The 19,403-nt window shown below is 35.7% G+C and overlaps 1 long non-coding RNA gene across 2 annotated transcripts; it reads left to right on the top strand.

The window, feature by feature from the left end:
* Window positions 1-1,018: 1,018 nt before the first annotated feature.
* LOC138858931 (uncharacterized) lies at window positions 1,019-13,917 on the top strand. 2 transcript variants are annotated; one of them, XR_011397960.1, is made up of 3 exons: window positions 1,027-1,587; window positions 1,658-1,934; window positions 12,543-13,917. It is a non-coding gene; the product is annotated as an uncharacterized lncRNA (long non-coding RNA). The 2 variants fall into 2 exon arrangements; XR_011397959.1 differs by lacking the exon at window positions 12,543-13,917 and having other exon boundaries at window positions 1,019-1,587; window positions 1,658-2,038.
* Window positions 13,918-19,403: the final 5,486 nt, after the last annotated feature.

The raw sequence follows: 19,403 nt of genomic DNA, 5'->3' as shown, positions 1-19,403 counted from the left end.
GCGACGGCGTCGAAGCTCATTAAAACAATTTATGACTGCAGCCATTGGAGAAGAGGAGTCTCGATGCAGCATCCAACTCTAAGTTTGTTATCAATGCGCAATTTCCCTCCAAAGGGAAGAATTCAATCGATCTATATTGCTGTTTTTCCATTTTTAAAAAATTCGCGGACACGGCCGCTTTTCGAAATGTTGACAGTAGTACTACCGGGATGGTAAAATTCTCTTGAGAAAAATACTTCATCGGGCGGTCATGCTCAGTAGATAACTATGGGGTTTTCTTTGTGGTAGATTTTTGCGGTCAACCCTCACAAGCCTAACATACCGTAACTCAATAATAATAATGAACAACAAAGCTTTGAACATACATACTTGTACATATAACATATGAGATCAAAGATGCTTGTGAGGGGAAAAATAAACAGATAAGATGATAATATCAATTTGAAATATGTACTCCTTCTCGATTTATTAAAAGTAAATGCTTATTAAGTAAAATTGAGACTTATAACGTACAGATTTTTAAAATGGGCACAATCCCTCCCAAATAAGATGACATCTGTCCAAAAACATCCGATCAAGTATATACGTACTGCTAGATTTGCAAAAATGCAGTCACATTTAATCATGATTATAACTGACTTTTTGGCCAAACACGAAAAAAGATTCTTCGCGCAGCCACTTCACTTCACATCGGAGAACGCGCAATTAGTACATCCAGCCGGGGCTTATTACAAGCGAAGGAAAAATTGTATTAAACGTTGTCATGCTTGTATTGGCACAAAAGGAGACTGTTGATTTGTATTAGAATACGTGGAAATATAGTTTTTTTCAGACCGGGTAAAATTTTATCTGAAAATTGTCCTTAATCCAGTTACACTTAAAACTAAAAAAAAAAATTCAAATTGAATAAAATGAATACTAACTTAAAACAACTAAAATTAAAAAAATTAACGACCAACAATTTTTTTGAATCGTAGATATGTAAATGAAATGAATTAAAGCCAAGAATTGTCGTGAATATTCTGTGAGTTATTTAAATTTATATAAAGTTTAAATATTTAAAATAGAGACATTTACGATTTAGGATCCTTTAATAAGAAAACAAATAATGATCGCAGAACAAGCGAGAAACCTGCTATAGAATAAGTGAATAGAGCATTGATGGCTCAAAAACTAGAATTCGATCAGAAAACAGTAGCAATTCGGATTAGAAAAAGTTACAGTAGTCATTCACCATTTAATTAATTGCAATTATTTTAAACGCAATAATATATCTTCTGGAATTTTGTGATCACCAAGGCACCTACAAGTACATGGCGTGAAGCTTTCCACAATGCGTGCGAGTTGGTACGTTAGCAGTCAACGCTACTAAGATCCGAAATTCTCCTACTTCGAAATAAAGCACGAGGTGCTGCGGATGCAGATCTCGTTCTTCTACACTTTACTACCAACCTAAACCTTTGACAAATAAAAAGCAGTTAGTTTATTTCATATTTTCCCATAAGTATAAATTATGTTGGCAATGTGAGCAAAAATTGTCAACTTAAATTCAAACTATTTCAAAATATTTGAGATGAGAAAAACTAGGTGTGAATTTTTGAATTTGTGAACGGTTATTATTATACTACACATAACATATATACATATTTATTTACAGAAAAAAAAGGTTCAACAAAGGCTGAGACGCTTATACTACTAAACTGATACAGTGAGAGGAAGAGCGTGTTTCTGCATTTGCAAAAGAAAAAGTTCGGATAGAAAAAATTCTTTAGAAGACATGATTTTCTAAAAATTTACGATAGGGCTGCCTTCAGCTTGTGGTGTAAATATATTCTGTCTTTGTTTTTCAGGATACAACGGTTAATGTGGCTGGGCTTGTTTCACATAACATATATACCTACATATCCATGTGCTCCTTTCATCCTTGGCTTGGCGTATGTAAAGAATATTTTTAAAATTATTATTACTTCTTTTTGGGAAAAAATTTATATGATTCAGCATTGAAAAATATACACAATTTTTAATTTTCACGTTTATACGATCAACGCCTAATTTTTAATCGCGATTTTTATATTAATCTCTAGATCTACAAGATGACAATCGGATATAGTAATTGTAGTATACTATAATTTGTATACTCTCGCAACCTGTTGCAACGAGTATAATAGTTTATTCATCTAACGGTTCTTTGTTACAGCTAAAAACAACCGAGGTAGATACAGGGTTATATATATAATATTATATATATACCTATATTATATAAACGATCAGGGTGACGAGACGAGTTGACATCCTGGTGACTGACTGAGGTTTGTATCAACTAAAACTAATCGATATAGATATAGCGTTATGTATATATAAATGATCAGGATGACAAGACGAGCTCAATTCCCAGTCCGTCTGTCCATTTGTGTCTGCAAGCAATAACTTGAGTACAAATTGAGATATTGTGATGAAACTTGGTACATATATATTCCTTGGCACTCAAAGAGGGTTGTTGTGGTTAACGGGCTTAATGGATCATAATTGTTATTTGGCACATATACATTTCATACACTGTAAAAATGGGTAAAATCAGATAGTAACCACGTCCACTCCCCACATAACCGTTTTGTTAGCAATTACTAAAAGTGCGATAACTTACTGAATAAAAGAGCTACAAGCATTAAAGTTTACAACCAGGATGGCAGGGAATGGCTTTATTGGAGCCGGCGTAAAAGTTGGACAATAAGCGTGGCACCACCTACTTTAGGTGAAATTCTATATCTCAAGAACTACTTGATCACTTTCAACCAAAAGTGAAGTTATTTAATTATTAGTATTGTACACTATGGAAATGGGTGATATCTGTTAGCAACCACGCCTACTTCCCATATAACAAACTTTTAAGTTTCTTATGATTCTTTGCCTTTACAGTATACGGATCAAAAATCAATGAAGAAATATTCTAATAAAGAATAGAACTTAGCACAAAAAGTGTCCTCCAGTGTTTAATCTCACGCCCAAAAACTGTCGAAATCCGACAATAACTTTTCAAGAAACCAGACACCAAATATGTGGACACCGGTGAATATGGCTGATTTTTTTCCGAACACATAGGTTAGTCTGTGACTTCTAGTGTTGAAGTTCGGGGATAATTTTTTTGTGACAACAGCATATTCTTGTGCCAAAAACGTGTAAAATCGGGTGAATACTTCCTTTAGGCCCCATATACCTGATATAAATAATTTCGAACTTCCGGTTGACTCTATATCTCATCTATCGGTCAATGTGCAAGAAATCTTATTGAAATTCCGAAAAAATATCTTCTTGCATGCCACTGTTAATAATGGTTGTAATACTGCCTACTTTTAATTAAAAATATACGAAAACCCCGTATATCATTTACGTTGCAAGAGTATTAAATGTTCAGTTACACCCGCACTTAGCCACTCCTTACTTGTCATGTATAGTTCTATGAATCAATAAATTATGCCCGCTAGGCTCCTTCCGTTGTCTCTTTTCCACCAGCAAACATCACGGATTACGGATGAAAAAAGTGGGCTTATTTTAACCCATCAAGTCAAGTTAATTTTATTCTCACTGTTTATAATTTCAACCTTCAAATCAAATGAAATCACAATGTATTTAACCCACTCAATACAAAAAAACACTTGCGACGCAGCTCAAAAATATATGAAAACTGTTTTATATAAAAAATGGAAGTGTCCGGATCAGTTCCGCAGATGTAGACTGCAGGTACTCAACTGACGGGAATAAAAAACGTTGACGATGTGTTCGCTTCGAATTGGATACGCCAAAGGAGCCGGCCGCATCGAGTGGTTGTGGTTTTGTTGATGGTTGGTGGGGTGATCGACAGGTGTGTTGCGTTATCCCGAATATTAGTGTCGTTGTGTGAGGTGTATGATGCGTGAGGTGATGTGGTGAATGTTGCTTGTCGGTGATGTGTGATGTAGATTGTGTTAGTTAATGTGGGAGGTGTGTTAATGTGTATAGTTTTCGGGGCAATGTAGGCTCAGTTAACCATCCCGGGCCCCCTAAGCGAATATTAGCCTAGCAGACGCTGAAGTTGTTGCAGCGTGTATACGACGCTGCTCAGCCCAGTTGCACGGCGGGGTTGCGACCAAAGCTGGCTATGGCGCGGAACTGTTTCGTTGCGCGGGCGCCAGGAGGGGGTGCCGATCGGCGAGGTCGTGCGGCACGTTGAAGGGGGGTAATTAAGTAACTAATAAATTAATTTTAATTTCACTCACCGAGGAAATTCTGACTTTGTGTTTTCTGCCAATTCGTGGAGTGTTCGAATGGCTAAATATGGAGCACAGTTGACGTCAAAGGTAACTGTTTTTAATTTATAGTCGCGAAGTGGACTATTAGGAGATTTTCGGAAAATAATATCAGTCAATCCACAAAGAAATCTCAAAAGAGTATACCATTTGACTTTGCGAGAGTATAAAATGTTCGGTTACATCCGAATTTAGCCCTTCCTTACTTGTTATTCTCGCAACCTGTTGCTACAGAGTATAATAGTTTTGTTCAATCTAATCGAGTAAGATATGGGGTTATATATATATAAATGATCAGGATGAAAGGCGAGTTTAAATCCGGGTTACTGTCTGTCCGTCCGTCCGTGCAAGCTCTAACTTGAGTAAAAATTGAAATATCTTTATGAAGCCCACGCCCACAAAACGCCATTATTGAAAAACAAATAAATTGCCATAACTAAGCTCCGCAATAAGATACAAGACTGTTATTTGCTACACAGGATCACAATAAGGAGGGGCATCTGCAGTTAAAAATTTTTTTAAAGTGGGCGTGGTCCCGCTCCTAATAGGTTTAATATGCATATCTCCTAAACCGCTAATGCTATAATAACAAAATTCACTGGAAGCAAATGTTTTTAGAACCTCTAAATACAGTGTGAAAAAAGTTGAAATCGGATGGCAACTCCGCCCACTCCCCATATAACGGTACTGTTAAAAACTACTAAAACCGCGATAAATCAAGCACTAAACACGCCAGAGACATTAAATTTTGTTTCTGGGATGGTATGAGATAACTTTATAGGAACAGCGTTTCAAATTAGACAGTGGGCGTGGCACAGCCCATTTTTAGGTGAAAACCCATATCTTGGGATCTGCTTCACCGATTTCAACCAAGTTCGCTGCATTACGTTCTCATATTTCTATGTTATAGTGCGAAAATGAGCGAAATCAGACTAAAACTACGCCTATTTCCCATAGAACACCATTTTCAATTCCATCTGATTCTTTCACTTGCCACTATCATACATATCAAGCAAAAATGATTATATCGGCGTAAAACTTTGCGGAATAATACGTGTAAAGTATGTCACCTTGTGACCAAAAATTCTCTAAATCGAACCAAAACTGTTCAAGCCTCTAGGTACTGAATATGTGGACCCCAGTACCTATAGTTGAAATTTTACCGTAAATATCGGCCATTGTGTGAGATATATAATTGAAATTCATATAATATAATAATTAAATGAAATTATCGATAATAGTATGTCTTTGTGTCAAAAATGGGTTGAATCGGATCAATAGTTCTTGTAGCCCTCATATATCTAATATAAATATTTTTGAACTTCCGCGTGACTTTATACCGCATATATGAGTTATCTCAATGAAAATGAGAGAGCATAACAAGATCAAATCGGGTGAAAATTTTCTTTAGCCTCCATGTAACTAATATCAGGATTTTCGAACATTCGTCTGACTTTACTCCATTTGATTGGTGATGTTATGTGAGGTACCTTAGTGAAACAGTGGGAGCATTTTATTAGTCTGTGGCATGTTAGTAGTATGTGGTAGTGGAAAAAATTAATAAAATCGGGTTAATACTGCCCTCAAATTCCATATACTACTTATAATGCTTTGCGTTATTCTAACCAGTTTTATGCCGAATATGCCGGTCAGTGAGTATTAATATTTTTTTTTATATATAAAATTGCTTCAAAATATATTCTCGAGTATAGCTGAGCAATGTCAAAATTAATATATTTCTCTATCCCCAATATATATAATATATGATTTCCGTCTTTGCACCTGACTTTACACCGTTCCGGTTGATCAACGTGATATTTTAACGAAATTAAGTGGAAAAGATTTCTTAAAAATTATGTGGTTTGACGCTGAATTACAATGAAATGAGTATATACTAAGTCTAAACCTCACACCTTTATATAATTAATTCCGATTCTCTGGTTGACGTTTGCCACCTAAGCTTATAATATAAAATTTAGCCACTTTGGTGGAGTTAATATCACATTCATACTTATGTATATCTCACTTCAAGCAATAAAACTGAGACTAAGTTTATGGCCTTTAATATAAGTCAAGAAGATACCAAATTTGATTGTAATTTAATCACGATATCATTCAATAATGGATGCTTAATTCAACTTTTTTTAATATACGGTTTGGAGGAATTTTCTGGTCTTTGATTTTCCCAGCTCAGATGTACTACTTATGGTATAATTTTTTTCGTCAATTTGATAATTTAATGAAATTAAATGGACAGTTTTTCTTAAAAATAATGTATATCGCTGCATATGAATGAAATTGGTCTAGACTTTGTTTAAACTTTATAACCCTAATATACTGATTTCCGCTCCTCTGGTACAACAGCAACCTCATATACACGACATATTAAATCTAACCCCTTTGGTTTAGTTTATATCACATATACCATGTTTGAGTTAAATAGCTTCTTTTTATAAAAGTTAACATTTCGGAGAAAAAAATAGTATTGACACAAAACAAATCTATGATCAATAACATAAGTTAATAAGATACCAAATAATAATCGAGTAATGAATGTTGAATTCTTTCGCAACATTTTTATACTTTCGCAACATGTTGCAACAGAGTATAGTTTTGTTCACCAAAGAGTTGTTTGCATCACTTAAAGTGATAGATATAGATTTCTATATACATATATTTCTTCTAATATATGGTGATAATCAGTGGTTAGGTATATTTTCTCAGCCACCATGTTGAACTTATTATAAAATATACCAGTCAACAATACTAAAAAAGTTTCTTAGAGTGCTGGACTTTGTATAGAGCAAAAAAATCTTTCTAGAAAAAATTGCATGAAATAAATATTAGTAATGTAGTATCAAAAGAGCTAAAGACCCTTTTTATGTGGTTATAGATAAACTGCGACCATCGGTTTACATGCTACTGTCTATTATTTCAGTTTTGCGACACATTTTAATATGAAGGTCATGAGGTGAACTGTAAACTCAAGAAAATTTCATTTTTCCCTAGCACCGTTGGCAGCTTATGAAAGGTTTAGATATTAAGACAGAAAGAAGAAAATCTACATACCTGCTCTACATATGTGTATACCATACTTAATTATATGTAAGTTATTGTTAATTTAGCCTTCATGGGTAGACCCTTCAAAATAGGTACCATAGATCCCCCTGTTTTAGAAAGCGTTTAACAAAAGTAATTTACGGAGGGATTTTCCGAGAACTTAATTTCAATACAATGAAATAAACTACTAATTTCTAAAATATAAATATAACTAACAGTCTTCGACTATCTCTCTTATTGAGCGGCGTGTTTTCTTGACTACGGTTTTCTTTTGTGCCTTTCGCTTTGTTTTCGTAATTCACCTTGCATATAAGTGCACGTGCTTTTGGTTTGTTTCTTTCGTACGGTAACTCGCGTTGCTAGCGTACAAAAAACCAGTGTATATTGGTGATATTTTGTTTATTATGGCCCCAGGGCCTCCTAACCTCGGGGAAAATAGGCTTGCTTTGCTTGCCTCTAGCCCCAACCCCAAAAGAAACAAACTGACATATAAACCTTCTGACAATTTACCAGAACTACCCCATATTAAAAAAGATTGCCCTAATTGTTCTTATCTCCACAACAGATTCGAACAAATCACTTTCCAAATACTCTTGCTTCGCTGTGCATAAAAGCTTAGAATCAATTAGTAAGGAAATTGTGTCTATCACTGAATTGCGAGATGGTAATCTACTTTTACTTGTCAAAAACCGGAAAATTGCTGAAAAATTTTTAACAACAAAGAAATTACATGGAATTTGTGATATTTCTGTGAAACTACATGACAATTTGAATTGCTCTAAAGGTACAATATATGCGCCATTCTTAAACGACGTTTCAGAAGAAGAAATTATCGATAATTTAAAAGATCAGGGAGTTGCTTCCGTTTATAAATTCACTAAAAATCTGGAAGGCAAACAAAAACCTAGTGGAGTGGTTCTCCTTTCTTTTGACCTCTACAAACTTCCCGAAAAAATCGAAGTCTCAATACGGATTAGAGCCTATTTCCCAAACCCCATGAGGTGCAAAAGTTGCCAACTTCTAGGCCACAGAGCTAAACGGTGCAACAACAACCCAACATGCGACACATGCAATTTCCCACCCCATCCCCCTTCATCATGCAGCCGCACATTCTGTGCAAATTGCTCAGGCGATCACCCTTCCTCTTCACGCTCTTGTCCCAAATACCTTCAATCGAAAAATATTTTAAAAATAAAAACGGAAAGAAAATGTTCAATGCGAGAAGCACTAACTTTATACAAAGAACAATTACCCCCCACAACCACAAACTCTTCTTTCGCCTCTGTTACAAAAGAAAATACAAACAAACAAGTAAGGAAGGGCTAAGTTCGGATGTAACCGAACATTTTATACTCTCGCAAAGTCAAATGGTATACTCGTTTGAGATTTCTTTGTGGATTGACTGATATTTTCGGTAGAAGGTCAACTATAGGCACTGTGGTCCACATATTTAGTACTTAAGGGCTTGAACAGTTTTGGTTCGATTTAGACAATTTTTGGTCACAAGGTGGCATACTTTAAACGTATTATTCACGCAAAGTTTTACCCCGATATAATCATTGTTGCTTGATATGCATAGTGGAAAGTGAAAGAATCAAGTTGTATTTAAAATGGTGTCATATGGAAAATAGGCGTGGTTGTAATCCGATTTCGCCCATTTTCGCACTATGACATAGAAACATGAAAAAAACGTTACGCACCGAATTTGGTTGAAATCGGTTAAGCAGATCTCAAGATATGGGTTTTCACCTAAAAGTGGGCTGTGCCACGCCCACTGTCTAATTTTGAACGCGGTTCCTATAAAGTCATCTTATCCCATCTCAGAGATAAAATTTAATGTCTCTGGCGTGTTTAGTGCTTGATTTATCGCGCTTTTAGTAGTTTTTAACAGTACCGTTATATGGGGAGTGGGCGGAGTTGCCACCCGATTTCACCTATTTTCACACTGTAGGTAAAGGTCCTAAACACATTTGCTTCCAGTGAATTTGTTTATTATTGCATTAGCGGTTTAGGAGATATGCACATTAAACCTATTAGTAGCGGGACCACGCCCAATTAAATAAAAAAATTTAACTGCAGATGCCCCTCCCTAATGTGATCCTGTGTACCAAATAACAGTCTTGTATCTTATTGCGGAGCTTAGTTATGGCAAGTTATTTGTTTTTGATTAATGGCGTTTTGTGGGCGTGGCAGTGGTCCGATTACGCCCATATGCAATACCAACCGTCTCACGGTACCATGAAACATGTCTACCAAGTTTCATAAAGATATCTCAATTTTTACTCAAGTTAGAGCTTGCACGGACGGACGGACGGACGGACAGACAGTCACCCGGATTTCAACTCGTCTCTTCATCCTGATCATTTATATATATATAACCCTATATCTAACTCGATTAATTTTAGGTGATACAAACAACCGTTAGGTGAACAAAACTATTATACTCTGTAGCAACAGGTTGCGAGAGTATAAAAAAGTACAAACGTGATTAATCATCGCTCACCATCTCCCCCCGGCCATTCCCCACAGACCAATCTCCAACAACTGATCTTCTTCCACAACAAAAAAAAACTTCAAAAGAGAGCAATAACTGCTATGTAATTAATACCCACCAAAATTCACCAATTGAAACTGCAAAACAAACAACTAAAAGCAATCCTAACTTAACGTTTCCCCAAACAAAAACAAACTCAACCAAAGTAAACATTCCACTCATTCCAAAAAAGTCCATTACCGATTCTTTTATCAACCAATCTCACTCTATCTCTTCAGACAAATTCGATCTCTCTCCACCTACTTACTCGTGCAATATCTCTCCTCACATAATTATCACATCAGATAATGAAGATCAATAATTCTCAAAATTCCTTCTCACTTTTTTCTCTTTTCTCATATCGCTAAGAAATGTTCAAATTTCTGCAATGGAATATGAACGGTTTCTACAACAATTACACTGACCTAGAGTTACTCAAAAAAGAGCAATCCCCAACTGTTATATCATTGCAAGAGACACACCTTTCATTTAACACCACAGCTGCAGTACCTAAACAATACTCTGCCTATTTCTCCAACCTAACAAAAAACCTTACTAGCAAGCAAGGAGTTGCTACTCTGATAAAAAAAGATATCCCACACAAATTTTTTCCTACATATTGTAATATCTCTACAATAGCAGTGGAAATTTTTATTGGATTTAAATTAACCATCCTAACAGTTTATATCCCACCACATCAAAACTTCAATATCAAAGAACTCCGCGATATAATCAGACCCATTCAAACACCCCTAATTATACTTGGCGATTTCAACGCCTGAAGTCCTCTTTGGGGCTCTGAATGTACTAACCAAAGAGGTAAAATCCTAGAAGACCTTATATTAGCGGAGAACTTAACTATTTTAAACGACGGCTCTCCCACACATTTTTCTACACACAATTCGTTCACGAATGTAGACCTGGTCCTTTGTTCTTCTGCTATCGCCCCCAAACTAAATAGCCAAACCTTAACTGGTCTAAATTTCAACAACTTTGCGAAAGTTATTCTGCTGCACATCCCCCTGTCAATAATATAAATAAAGAAACAGCTACGATTACCAAAATAATTAAAACCTCTGCCCACTTCTCTATCCCTCAAACGGGTAAAAAAACTTTCAAAAGTCATGTGCCTTATTGGTCTACCGAGCTTTCAAAACTAAGAGAAGAAAAACTATGGACAGTATACAAAAAAACTCGCTCTATCCACAATTTGATAAAATATAAAAAAGCCAATGCAGTATTTCGAAAAAATATTAAAGAAGCTAATCGGACTTGCCTACAAAAACTTACCGAAGCTATCACTCCCTTAAAAAGCCCCAAGAAACTATGGGCCGACATAAAAATGTTATCAGGCTCCTATTCGCAAGGTAACCTTAAATGTATCATTAGCCCGAATGGCCCAATTTTCGATTCAAAAGAGATAGCTAATCATTTCGCATCTGTATGGTCCGACTACTCGAGCGACTCAAATTTCCACTCCTCCTTTGTATTAAATAAAAACGAACTTCTCAGAAGAATGTGTAGTAAAGACAACCCACCTGTACATATTACCGAATCAGACATAACCATCGCCGAATTCGATTTCACAATATCATCAATGTCAGGCAAGACTCCCGGTGCAGACAGAATTTCATACCCCATGCTTAAAAATTGCCCTTCAAGTCTCAAAAATAGAATTATTAAATTATACAACAATATCCTATGTCAAGGTGTCTACCCCCAGAGCTGGAAAAATGCAGTGGTAGTTGCCATTCCCAAATCCAATAATGTCTCAACAGACGTATTCGGTTACAGACCTATATCACTCCTCTGCTGCATGGGCAAAATACTAGAAAAAATTCTATCAAAACGAATCTCTGGGTTCTCATTAAAAAACAACCTTCTCACCCCAAACCAAGTGGCATTTAAGGAAGGCCAAGGCACTATAGATGCTTTACTTTATTTCGAAGAATTCGCCAAAACTGCTTTATCGAAAAGAAATCACGTATCTACTCTCAGTTTGGATGTCGAAAAAGCCTTCGACAGAGTCGGTTTGCACGTTATCTTACAACAGCTTGAGAAGTGGCAAATTGGTGCAAAAATATTTAATTTTGTTAAATCTTTCCTAATTAATCGTAAAACCACGGCCAAAATCAATAACATCTTTTCAAATACGTACAATATGTACAACGGGATCCCGCAAGGATCACTATTATCTGTTATACTGTTTGTAATCGCATTTAACGAAATTAGTGTGATCATTTCTATACATAAGCTCATCTCACATATTATTTATGCGGATGATATGCTGCTTTTCTCCAAACAAAACAACCTAAATATTGTAAAACAAACTTTCTTAAATATCCTGACCGAAATTTCAAATTGGGCTAATGGTTCAGGTGCAAATATCTCTATAAACAAATGTAAATTATTCCATATTTGCAGAAAACACAAATGTAATAACTTCAATCTACAGTATAATAATGTAAATATTGTAAATACTACTAGACTTAAATTTCTAGGTTTAATATTCGATAAGAGACTTACTTTTAAGGAACATTGTACACATCTTCGTAAACAACTAGTTTCTAGGCTTAATATAATTAAGTATTTATCATCAAAATATTGTTCAATACATATCACATCTCTGATTAATATCACAAGAGCTTTAATTTTATCTAAGATAGATTATGGTCTCCCTATCTACGGCAACTGTGCAAAAAGCAATATAAAGCAAATCTTTGCACCATATCATGCAGCTGTTAGGAGAAGTATTCGTGCATTTCCAACATCACCAATAAAGTTTATTTTAACGTAAGCTGGACTCCCATCTATCGACGAAAGAATAACGAACACTTCGCAAAAACTTATTCCAAAACTGCTATTGTGCAATAGTAACCTCTTATATGGTATAGTAAAAGCCAAATCGACTGATGAAACAAACTCCAATATTGGCTCCACTATCTCTAGATGCATCAAACTAGCTAGAGATCTAGGTATTTCATCTGTACCGGTTGAAAACTTTATCTCAGCTGCACCATGGTTAATTAAAAAAACCTCGTTCGAGCTACAACTTCAAAAATATCAAAAGAAGAACACTAACTCCAGGGTATACCAAAGTTTGTTTAAAGAACTCCTTATACAACAATACGCAGACTGGAAGCTCATCTTTGCGAACGCTTCCAAGGCCGACTTCTACACGTCTTTTGCTATTGTTGATAACATTGGAAATACGTTAAAAGCTGGACAATTACCCAACTACTGGTCAGTATACACGGCAGAGGCAGCAGCCATATATAATGCATTACCTCTAGCTCGTGACTATAATACAAAAACGTTAATATGCACAGATAGCAAGTCTACAATCTCAGCTCTTCTTAATGGAACCAACAAGTCTTACCTAATTTCGCAAATTAGAAACATACTAATTAGTAACACAAACATAAAAATTATGTGGGTCCCAGGTCACGCTGGCATTACTGGAAATGTATGGGCCGATCATAACGCCAAACTGGCTGCAAAACAGCCATTGATTGTCTTCGACTACATTGAAAAAAAGGATATATTCCGTTTAATCGCTTCACAGGAAAAAACCATAAAAGTTAATGCTTGGAAAAATGTGCAACATCACTACGCCATCTGCAATCAGAACAGGAATAAATCTGTCTACCCACCCTAAGGCCGATGCCATGACATCAAGGCCTTTGTTCGCCTTCGTCTTGGCCATACGTCATTACCGCACTCTCATATATTAAATGGAAACAGAATTCCACCCTGCACATATTGCAACTCGCCGACCCCCCCTACTTCAACTCTGCGAGAACCAGTATCTTTCAAAACAATAAAGCTCTTGATTTACTAAAAGTAACATCTATTGTAAATATTACCAAAATCTCTGAATTCCTATCTCGTACAAATTTAAAAAAATACATTTAAGCTAATCCTTCCTTTTCTAAATTTATTTATAACATATAATTTTTATTGCATAAAACATATTGTTTGTAAATATTTTTTACACGGAATATATCATTTTTATTATTTAAGACCTTTATAATTAAAGCTGCGAGCTGAAAGCCTCTGAAGCTAGTGCTCCTTTTACTTTGTAAAATAATAATTGTATTATTATTTTTCATATAATAAATAAAAATAAATAAATAAATATAACTAAATATTATGTATTAATATGTTAGTGAATAGCTAAGTAATATATAGGTATACAAAAGTACGTAAGATGTACCAACATGTTGCAAGAGTATAATAAATATCAGTACACTGTGTTTGTAGTTTCAGTTTCACTAGATGTCTTTACAAGCAAAGTGCTTTATTCAAACTAATTTTAGAGTATTACACAGTACAGTGTACAGTGACGAGCAATAGCATAGCAAGGACTTACAAGGAAACAGTGAAAGAGAGCAGCACCTAGGATCCAACTTTTAACACCCGGACGGATTGAATTATATAAGTATTATCTATAAGTATTTTATATATTAATCCATTTATTATTGCAATAGTGCAAACTCTTTATATAGAGATAGTGAGTAGTCACAAAATACTGTAAGTCACGCTAATCGTAGATTAGATTCCGATGTACGTCTGTCCGAACAAATTATCAATACAAATCAACATAGAACCAGGCGGGAAATCCGCAAATTCGCTCTGAAGAGCAAATAAAAGATACTCGAGGTCATAGGTATCGGCGTGAAGACCCCGAGGTTCGATCTGTTGAGCAAGTTGCAAATACTGTTCAACATAGAATAAAGCGGCAAGATCCCCAAATTCGCTCTGAAGAGCAAATAAGAAATACTCGAGGTCATAGGTCTCGGCGTGAAGACCCCGAGGTTCGATCTGTTGAACAAATTGCAAATACTGTTCAACAGAGAACAAGGCGGCAAGATACCCAAATTCGCTCTGAAGAGCAAATAAGAAATACTCGAGGTCATAGATCTCGTCGAGAAAATCCTAGGGTACGTTATTATGAACAAAGTAGGAACACTAGGGATCATAGAGAACTTCGCGCAAGAAATCCTGAGTATAGGAATTTAGAGCGCATTCGTGATCATATGCAAAGGAAACATGCAAGAATAAATCCTGATATAAGGAGAGAGGAGCGTGATAGAGAAACACAACGTCGACAGCTTAGTAGGAGGGGTATGAGGGAAGAAATTTTGAATCAGAGACGTCTTAGACAAGGTCAAGTTTGCCTTCGTAGAGATAACCCACTCAATAGACAAATTGAAAACCAAAGGCAGTCCCAACGAATCCGATTAACGAGAGAAAATAATGTTATAGAAACTGATAATAGTGGCAATTTAACAGATTTCAAAAACATTTATTTCCAAAATATAAATAAGGGCCCTACTGAAATATGTATTTGCTGCGGCAGCTTATGGTTTTCACACCAAGTTCGCAAATTAAATTTCGAAACTATTGCGCAAGGTCACCCGAATGCTGCATCCGCCTTCTTTTTAATGCAAAAATTTCCTTCAGAAGATGGAAATTACAATTTTGTTCTACTTGCAAAAATGCGATTGTTAAAAAATACATTCCAAAAATATGTTTAGCTAACGGTCTAGACTTTCCTGAAATACCGGATTGTTTGAAAGGTTTAACCCCAATTAAAGAACGTCTCATAATGCCTAGATTGCCTTTTATAACAATCCGTCCGTTAGGATATCAAGGTCAGAGTTTGCCCAAAGGCGCTGTTGTTAATATACCAATTTCTGTTAACAATATTGTGACATCTCTACCAAGGTCCTTTGATGAGGCTCATGTTATACAAATTCACTTAAGAAGGTGTTTGGAATACAATCATGATTACATTATCGATACCATACGCCCCGCAAAGATTATGGAAGCTTTGCAGTTCTTAGTGAATACCCCTCTGTATCCTGAGCACAATATACATATTAATGAAAACTGGATTTCAGAATTTAATAACTAAGAAGAAGTTCCATTTGTTGCATCTGCAGAGGATTCCCGATTAGTTCAATCTTTTCATGCGGCACAAACTTCTCATGATAATCCCTCAGGTAATAATATTCCCACGGTTCTTTTACCTTCAGAGCTAAATCCAGGCGGTCAAGAAACTCTTTTGGACAATATTCCTGTAGAAAACTTAGACTATAAGTGTTTAGTTATAGCGCCAGGTGAAGGACAAAGACCAATTGACATAATTCAAGATAAAAATTCTGAAGAGTTGTCATTTGGAACAATATACGTTGCGCAGAAGCGTACATGCTCTGAAACGTATAGCAAGATAATACGTTCTGAAATTCGCCGTTTTGACAGAAGAGCGTGTACCATTCCAAAGTTGTTCTATGATTACAAAAAATTAGAACTGCTACAAATTAAGAATAGAACATCCATTTGCCTTAGAAAGTTTTCAGGTCCCAACCGAGTTACGGTTATTAAACGAAAACTTTGTTCAAAACTTGATTCAACACGATGATGGTTACAAGGTTTTGAAAGGCGTTAGATCCTCACCTGCGCACTGGGAAGCTGAGAAGAAAAAGGCAATCGCTATGATTCGCCAATTTGGGCTTCTAACCTTCTTTATCACTTTATCGGCTGCAGAATCTCAGTGGTTTGAGCTTTTGGTCATCCTCTCTAAAACTGTTGATTCTAAAGATATTTCGGAAGAGGAAGCCAACAGTTTAACAACCCAAGATAGATATCGCTTAATTCGGTCAGACGCGGTTACTTGTGCTAGATATTTTGACTACCGCTATCGACAAATTCTTAAGCTATAACGCACGGCACTTTGTTACAAATTTCTACTGGATAGTGGAGTTTCAACAGAGAGGTTCCCCGCATGTACATGGCATGTATTGGCCTAATAATGCTCTCAGGATCAACCTTCAAGATTCTCAGACATTCCCTGATGTCATTAGTTTTATTGACAATTATATTTCTACCGATGGATCGATCAGCCACTTAGAAAATTATTTGGGTTATCACAAGCATAACCACAGTCGGTCTTGTACTAGGGAAATAAGAGGACAGCAGTTTTGTCGTTTTGGTATACCATATCCACTAATGCCTTCAACGCAAATACTGTTACCTCTTACAGAAACAAGTCAAAATTCAGAAAGACACAAGGAAAACTTTTTAAAAATTCAAAACGTTTTAAATTCAAATATGACTACAGAAGACATTTCTAATTTAAAAGATTTTGAACACTTCCTGTCTGATAGTAGAATAAATATGTCTTTTGATGACTATTTGTTAGCCCTTAGGTCAAGTTTTACAAAACCCAAAATTTTTCTAAAAAGAAAATTACAGGATCGTTTTATAAACGCTTATAATCCTCTGATTTTGGAACTCCATAGTGCAAATATGGATATCCAATATATACTGGATGCATATGCTTGCTGTTCATATATAATTAATTATATTAACAAGTCTAACAGGGGAATTTCTAGGCTCTTAAACGAAGCTATATCAGAGGTGAATGCTGGAAATTATACTAGTAAGCAAAAACTTAGACATATAGGTCACAAATTTATATCAGGCACAGAAATATCTGCACAAGAAGCAGTATATAGCTGCATTGGGCTCCATCTTTCGGAAGCAAGTAATGCAGAAATATTTATAAATACCTCTCGACCTGAGGAACGTGTTCGAATGGTAAAACCTAGAGCGGAACTTCAGAACCTTCCTTCAGGTTCGACTGAAATATTCGTAGCCGGTATTTTAGACCATTATGTTCAAAATGTTAGCTGATTTTGCATCTAGGTATACATATTTTAAATCTTGTAGAAGAGCACAAGATAGTGATCATGAAGAAGAAGAGAGGGAAGACGATAATTTACCAGAAAGCGGGGTAGTCATGCCTCTTAAACACGGTGAAAAAACGTACCAAACCTTGTATTATTTGGTATAGAAGGTTTAACCCAGATTTGGCCAGAGTTGAGTGTTTCCGCGAAATGTTAATGCTTTACTATCCTTGGCGGAATGAACAGCAAGATCTCATTGAAAGCGATAATGAGCAGACTTGCATAACACATCGTATTATAATTGAGGAAAGTCAAAGAAAATATGATGTTTTTGAGCAAAGAGAACTTGAAAATGTTCTAGAAAGTCTTTATAATGAAATAGACTTAGACGAAGGTGCTTAAAATGAACTACCTATCGTGGAAAATGAGTTCAGAGTGTTGGCACTTCCAGAAATAAACCCAAATATAAATTTGCTGGACTTGCATGGCGAAGATTCAACAGATAATGGCACTGAATCTGATTGCAATATTAGACTTATTAAACTGCCCCCCTTAATTCCAGTTGAGGAATTATTTTCTTTAGTTCAAAGTCTAAATACTAAGCAAAGAACCTATTTGACAAATTTGATGCACCACCTAAAAGCAAATCTCCCATTTTATGAGTTCATTGGCGGCGGTGCAGGTGTAGGAAAGAGTCGTTTGATATCTGCAATATATCAAGCTCTTAACCATCGTTACAATTCTACACCTGGATCCAATCCAAGTTCCTTAAAAGTTCTTCTTTGCGCACCTACGGGTAAAGCAGCATTCGGAATAGGTGGAATGACCCTTCATTCAATATTCTTTTTACCTGTTAATCATTTGAATAGAGAGTTGAGGCCACTTAGCAATGACACAGTGAATTCATTGTATTCCAGACTTATCGATTTAAAATTAATCATAATTGATGAAATATCGATGATAGGTGCTCGTATGTTTAGCTCTGTTGATGCGAGATTAAAACAAATTTTCATAGTGTTTGGTGATTTGAAGCAACTCTCACCTGTTGAAGATAGGTGGATATTCTCTCCTAATCCCAATGATGCATACAGCACTTTAGTTGGTTCCCCTTTGTGGGAGTTATTTAAATACTTTGAATTAACAGAGATAATTAGACAACGGGAGGATCAGGCCTTTGCAATTGCATTAAATCATATGGCATCTGGTACTATGACAAATGAGGACATATCACTCATTGCCTCATCCTCTAGAAAGTTCTTGGACACCAATTGAAAAAGTTCTAAAATCTTTCCAATATAAAAGAAATGAACAAATTTCAATTGAAAGAAATCAGTTTCCAGTTGTTCCGGCTGAGGGAATAACTATTCATAAAAGTCAGGGTGTCACATATAATAAAGTTGTAGTTCATACTCGTAGTCGAGCTACTTCTGCAGAAGGTCTATTCATCATAGGAAATTTTATTCCTCCTAACAAATTTTCTGAATCGGATCCCGTATCTAGGGAACTGAGGGAATTGAACACAAATAAAGCTTTGACGACAAGTTTCAATTTTATGATTTCCCATCAGGACATCAAATTTTATTCCATAATGTTCAGAGTCTTCACGCTCACATTAATGATATAAAAAGCGACTGTTTGATGCTATCTTCAGATATTTTATGTTTTGTAGAAACTTGGAGTTTTGATATACCAGGATTTACTCCAATTAACGAGCTGAGGATAGGTAGCACGGAATCAAGCAACAGAAATAAACGGGGCATTATAATATATGCAAAGCATAGTATTGCTAGCTCTATAGAACCAAAGGCTGTAAAGAAAATTTATTCAGGCCGC

Source organism: Bactrocera oleae, chromosome 2 (genome assembly GCF_042242935.1).
Source record: "Bactrocera oleae isolate idBacOlea1 chromosome 2, idBacOlea1, whole genome shotgun sequence".
Taxonomy (NCBI): domain Eukaryota; kingdom Metazoa; phylum Arthropoda; class Insecta; order Diptera; family Tephritidae; genus Bactrocera; species Bactrocera oleae.
This window is presented reverse-complemented; position numbering and strand designations above follow the sequence as displayed.